The sequence below is a fragment of the Anomalospiza imberbis genome, chromosome 9 (genome assembly GCF_031753505.1).
Source record: "Anomalospiza imberbis isolate Cuckoo-Finch-1a 21T00152 chromosome 9, ASM3175350v1, whole genome shotgun sequence".
NCBI lineage: Eukaryota > Metazoa > Chordata > Aves > Passeriformes > Viduidae > Anomalospiza > Anomalospiza imberbis.
Window position 1 is genome coordinate 29,227,119 of NC_089689.1, and position 7,082 is coordinate 29,234,200.

Here is a 7,082-nt window from a genome sequence, read left to right on the forward strand (position 1 = left end):
CTCCTCCCCTTCCCGCCAGGGGGCCGCTCCTCGCAGATATACGGCGGGGAGTGACCGCGGCCGGCCCGGTCCTGTCCCCGTCCCTGCCCCTGTCCCTGTCCCCATCCCTGTCCCTATCCGTGTCTTCTGTCCCCATCCCTGCCCCTATCCCTGTCCCCATCCCTGTCCCTATCCATGTCTTCTGTCCCCGTCCCTGCCCCTATCCCTGTCCCCATCCCTGTCCCTATCCGTGTCCTCTGTCCCCGTCCCTGCCACTATCCCTGTCCCCATCCCTGTCCCCGTCCCTGCCCCTATCCCTGTCCCCATCCCTGTCCCTGTCCCTATCCGTGTCTTCTGTCCCCGTCCCTGCCCCTATCCCTGTCCCCATCCCTGTCCCTGTCCCTATCCGTGTCCTCTGTCCCCATCCCTGTCCCTATCCATGTCCCTATCTGTGTCCTCTGTCCCCGTTCCTGCCCCTATCCCTGTCCCCATCCCTGTCCCTATCCGTGTCTTCTGTCCCCATCCCTGTCCCTATCCGTGTCTTTTGTCCCCATCCCTGTCCCCATCCGTGTCCTCTGTCCCCATCCCTGCCCCTATCCCTGTCCCCATCCCTGTCCCTATCCATGTCTTCTGTCCCCGTCCCTGCCCCTATCCCTGTCCCCATCCCTGTCCCTATCCGTGTCCTCTGTCCCCGTCCCTGCCACTATCCCTGTCCCCATCCGTGTCCTCTGTCCCCATCCCTGTCCCTATCCGTGTCTTCTGTCCCCATCCCTGCCCCTATCCCTGTCCCCGTTCCTGCCCCTATCCCTGTCCCCATCCCTGTCCCTATCCGTGTCCTCTGTCCCCGTCCCTGCCCCTATCCCTGTCCCCATCCCTGTCCCTATCCGTGTCTTCTATCCCCATCCCTGTCCCTATCTGTGTCTTCTGTCCCCGTCCCTGCCCCTATCCCTGTCCCCATCCCTGTCCCTATCCGTGTCCTCTGTCCCCGTCCCTGTCCCTATCCCTGTCCCCATCCCTGTCCCTATCCATGTGAGAACAGAGCGGCCGGGGTTGCTCTCGGCAGTGGTGGGGATCTGCCGGTGGTTTGGGGAAAAGGCTCCTCAGCATTGCTCCCCGGCCCTCAGTCCAAAACTGCTGCCACACCAACCCTTGGCAGCACCAGAATCCCAGGATCACTGAGGTTGGAAAAGCCCTCCAGGAGCATCGAGTCCAAGCTGTGCCCGATCCCCACCTTGTCACCGGCCCCAGGGCTGGGGACTCCAAACCTCCCTGGGCAGCCCCTTCCAATGTCTAATCACCCTTTCTGTGAAGAAATTCTTCCTGATGTCCAACCTAAACCCCCCTGGTGCAGCTTAAGACCTTGCTGGGTGTCATGGGTCTGCAGGGCATGGCCAGGTCCCTTGGCCAGACAAAACTGGGCTCCCAGTCAATCCTGCCCCATATCATCCAGTCTTTTCCTTCAAAAATGCTAAAAACTGTCCCTAACAATGATTCAGGAGATGGTTGGAAGACTGTACCATCCATCTTCCCACCCAAACATGCCATTACTACCACGTCTCCAACCACGTCGTGGTTTGGGGTTATTGTAATGGGAAGAGGAAGTAGAAGGTGGGGAGTCATTAAAAAAAGGGCTGTTTTGTGACTTCAAAAAAAGACTGAGCCCAGGACACGATCTAGCAGATAACACCAAGTCCCTGCTACCCAACATATGCTGTGCTCTAATCCAAACCAGGGAACTATTAATAGTCACCCAGGAAGTGTCCAAAAGCAGGAGTGTTAATTCCCTCCACTCCATCTGTTTGGGTTGTGTGAACGTTTCCCTCACGTCGAGGACACCAATCCTTCCCCTGGCAGGAGCTGCTGATTTCCAGCTGTGTGTAATTCCTCTGCTTTGCTGTCTGCGTGTGTTTACACAGGCAGTGCCCCAAAATCTGCAAATATCTCCGTGCCTGAGTGATCCCAGGGGATTCAATGCAGCCACCAAGTGAATCCCCTGTGGGTGAGGCTGTGCCCCAGGACACAAAGGTGCTGTCGTGTGTCACACACGTGCACACAGAGACCCTGGGAAGCAAAGACCTATTGTAGACACTGAGAAAGGGATGTTCTTTTCCAAGGGGGAGGGGAGGAAATATCCCACAGACATCTGCCAAGACAAAAAGACTTTTGCTCTGGAGTTGCTGCCTGCGTGTGGAATTGCACACCGGGGAAGGGCCTCACACAGTGTGGACGGGATAAGAGATTTGCCTCCTTATATCCGTAGGAATTGTGGCTGCCCCATCTCTGGAAGTGTCCAAGGCCAGGGTGGACAGGGCCTGGAGCACCCTGGGATAGCGGAAGGTGTCCCTACCCATGGCAGGGGGATGGAACTGGATGAGCTTTCAGGTCCCTTCCAACCTCAACCAGTCTGGAATTCTAAGACCAAATTCCCATATCTGAGCGTGTGTGCCCACAAGAACGCACCAAAGCATCCGGCACCACCAGCAATGTTTCCTCTTCCCCCCTTTTTTCTTCCCAAAATGGCACCGGTTCGGCATGCAATATCCCTGCCTAACCCAAACTCTGAGACCAAAACTGGGAACCCTGCAGTTCTGCAAGGGAAACTCTTCCTGCTGCCAGAGGGTGCAAAGAGCAGCCCAGCCCCAGCAGCCCTGACACACAGGGCATGGAGTACCCAAGGTCCACTGGAGACCTTTGGGACTTTAGGTTTCATTTTCCCCCCTCCTTTCAGTCATTACCACAGAGAAAAGACCTTGGTCAGGTTCTGGGCACTACTTGCTGAGTTTTGATGTCACCTTTTCTTTTCCTTGACTTTTTCTGTAGCCGAGAGCTGGGTCAGAGGAGCTCCAGCCATCCCATCTGGATATAAAATGGACCTCTATAAATACAGATATATACATAAATAATATCTATCATAGTAATAATTTCTACAATAGCATATTATATTACAGTATATTATATATACCAATAATATATATATTATATAAATAATATTTATATTATATTATATTATACTATATTATAATTGCCCTCACATCAGGAGGGCATCGCTTTTCAGAGAAATAGGTTTTCTCCATACAGTTGGGTTAAATATGAGCAAAATCCCTCAATTAATAGTCAATACCCAGTGAATTTCAGAAAAATAGATTCCTCATTACTTTTCAGAAAGTGATCAGCAAAAGTCTACAATGTCTGCCAGTTCAAATAGTTAGAGATCACTAACATTGGTAGAAATGTACATGTGACCTTGCAAAAAACCCCAAGAGCTTCTGTAGATTGACCCTAAATTTTGCAGTGCATGCAGGATTAAGCAAGAGGAGTCAAGGGAAAAGTGAAGAAATAAGAGAGGAAAAAAATTGCAGTTTTGACCATTATAAATTGACCATTATAAATCCAATAATGCCAAATAAAGAATTAATGGTAACAACATTGGGGGGATTGATTGGCAATGTCAGGGTGTTGTTTTGGCTACTGAGTGTTGCCTCTTACAGGCACAGTCACAATCCTTCTGCCTCCTGTTTTGTCATCCTAGAAGTGAATTAACTGAAGGAAATGCTTGGTCTAAAGAAAGAAACAAGCTTTGCAAAGAGGAGAATGTGACCACCAGAGAAACCTGTTACATGGAATTCCAGCTGCACAAAAAAATACTTCTTTAGGAACTAGCAGATCCCTCTGATTCAGAAACAACTGTTGTGTGGCAAGTTTTCCTGCAGCAGAAGATGGAACCATTTTCTTTTAAAATGGGGGGAAATTGTATGTGATTCATGATGTACTTGGAGTGTTACACTGTTTACTTTGCACAGTTTCTTGTGCCCACCCTTGTGTCCTCAAGGGTGTCTGGTGAAGACTAATCAAGAGTGGAGGGGCTGCGTACATGCAATTAATACCTCCAGACAGTCCAAGTTAATTTAAATTAGTGTTTGAAGAGAGGCTACCTAGTAACCAATGTAAAACCTGGAACTTTACCAGCATTATGAGGGTGCTGAATAGTTACTCTTCTTTAACACGCATGTTTTAGGAAGCACAGAAGGAACCTGGCTCATCCCACACTGGATTCAACAGAAGAACACATCAGCCTTTGGGAAACATCCCTGCCTCCAAAAAGGAGTCCACGGCCTGCACACAGGACTCTAATCCACTCTCACACTGAAAGGGGCAGAATGAAGCAGCATTTTAATCAACTCACCAGGGTACCCGTCCATGAACCCCCAGCACCCTTTCAAGTATGTGACTAAAAGGATTTTTTTATGATTGAGAACGACTTTTACTGGGCTATAATCAAATTTGGAAAGTGCACCCTACCAACACAGATGTAACTCCTTGAGCCTGATAGAAATAATGTTACAAGATTAGGTCCTGCACAGGAAAAATCCCTTTGGATCCCAGCCAGAAAACATTTGGACACAAGTGAACTGATCCTTGGCTCGCCTGTTAGCAGATTATTTCCTGAGCCCAGGGCTTCCTTGCTCTTCTGACGTAAACTTCCTCCGGGCAGAGGCAGGGAAAACATTTTCCACGGAAAGCGCGTCCAGAGTAATTCCATAACCAAAGCCGTAAATAGGGACAGCAAATGCAGGGAGCCATCTCCTGGCAGCGCCCGGCAAGGGCCAAATCTCTGCCTCTCTTGGCAAATGTTTAAATGTGAAGAGCTGCGCGTCAGTGTGTCACAAACTGCCCCGACACCACCTCCTCGGGACAGCTCAGGCAAGAGAGAATGTGCTGCTGTCCTCAGGCTGCCCAGCACCCAAATTCTGCTGGATCAATGGGAAACCAGGAGATTTAAGGAGGGAGGGCTCCCCAAATTCCTGCAGCCTTCACTACACATCCCTGACATCCCTGTTATTTCCTTTATGGACCCACAGGACGGTACCAGCCTTTCCAGAGCCTTCTTCGCATGGTGGTGTTTGATGGCAGCTTCACTCCTGCTTTACTGTCTCCTGGCACATTTATTTTAAGGTTTCTTCACTTCAAAAGGTGGGTTCAAGAAATTAAATCTTCCCAGAGAAGGACTCAAAGTCTTCCCAACAGAGCTTCCATTAATTCCTGCTCATGTTTATCATTTTTGTAGTTTATGTTTCTACCCCAAGCACAGCTCTCAACCTTTCCCAGTTCAGCACCCTATAAATGGCATTAATGTGTTTTATTTCCTCTTGCATAACGAGGATCTTACATTAAGGGTAGCCTGGGCACAGACTCTTCCAAGTATCCTGCTGAAGCCTCCTCTTCCTTACCCGAATCCTGGAACAGAGAAAGGAAATCCGGATTTGGAGGGACTGAGTGGTACCAGCAGAAGTTTGCTGGCTAATCTGGGGGAGAACCACATCAGAGCAATCCAGCTCCTGCTGCCCCTTTCACCCTCACTGCTGCTTGGAAGGACACACAAATTCACAGTCTGAATTCCCATGTTTTCCCCTTTTCCTGTTCCAGTCTCTTTTTACCTGAGCAGCTACTCCCACAAAAACTGGAATTATTTAACAACTCTCAGGCTCTGCGAACTCGAATTCAGAGCAGTTTCCAAACTTTCCAGAGGGAAACAGACCACAGATGGCTTACTTCCCTAGGAAATGAAACTAAAAATAAACGAGGAAAATCCCCTTCTCTCCAGCTACTTGACCCAAGGTCTGCTCTCCTCAGGCAACAATGTTTGGGAAAGCACATTTGGCCAAATGTTTAATGAGCTTTTCTGAATATATTCAGCAGATTACTGATGATGGAACAGTGGCAGGAACAGGAGCAGAAGCTTCATTCCCCACTGCCCAGTGTTCTCTTACCATTCTGCTGTGTTTGGAGGATAAATGTTGTGTATCTCCATAAATCAGAGTATCTCCTCTACCTTTTAATCTTGCCATTGCCACTTGGCGTTACCCACCTTGTTTACCTATTAAAAAATAAAGAAGAGACAAATGATATTTTCCAGGAACACAGATTTTCAAAATCTCCTTATGACACTCAAATGGAGCTCAGAGATGGTTTTATGCCATTAAAATGCTGAAAGTGTGAACTCTGGGACATTTGCTTTAAGTTTGTTGAACTCAGTTCCCTCCCACTCCCTCTGCAAACCTTTCCTACAGAAATAGAAATTGGTATATGTGAAGAAAACTCTCTCTTTTACGGACAATTATTTATGGCTGCCCGAGTGATTATTTGGCAATCAAAGCTTTGGTTTTTTGTTTTTTTTTTTTGTTTTTTTTTTTTTTTTTTTTTTTGTGGGGAAAAAAAAAAAAGCAGACAATAAGTATCTTCCCTCTCATAACCCGCCTGCCCAGGGGATTTACAGTGTATATCCAGGTGGCACCTTGTGTGGCCTATCAATTCAGGGCATGGTTATTAAATTTGAGAGCAGGAAGGTGCAGGAAGGGGAACAGGCATTTCCTTTGATCAGCTGGATAATTCCTTGTACATTCAGGCAGATCCAAGCCCTGTCAGCTCCTCAGCTCTCCACCTCCCAGCCCCTACACAGACAGACAAGAACATCCATCTCTGTCTGGGGAATAAAAGCAAAGATAAAACTTTAAACAACTATAATTCCTGAAACAGATCATGAAGTTCTGGAGGCAGCAGGCCTCTTTCTTTCGGCACTGTCGTGGGGCCACACTTTTGTGAGTTTATGCAAACACCAACAGGGTTTTTATTTTTAAATCTTTTCTTTCCTTTATCCTGGGAGCAAAGGGCAAGCAGGGAGCTGAAAGGCAGGGAAGGATTAGAAAGGTGATCTGCTACATCCCCACTTCAGGCCAACAGCAGACTTTTGGAACAAGATGTAGTCTGCACATTAAAACCTACAATCCTCTTTACTGATTGTAAAGTGAAATATATCCATGAGGCTGCAGGGGAAAAAAAAAAACCCACCAAGAAATACACAAAGCATCTATTGCTGGCATTTGCACTGCAGCTAAATGTTAGATCATGTGCTGATTATAAAAAAAATTAAGCTCAGCCTGATCATCTCTGACCAGCAGAAGGCAGTAAAATCACAAAACGGGGAAAAAAAAGAAAAGTCCACGTGACTTTTTGCTCCATGAACCCCAAATTGGGCTGGTGAGTACCAGGGAAAGCAGGAATATCACCCTTCTTAGGATGTGGAGCACTAATGCCAGTTCCAGACA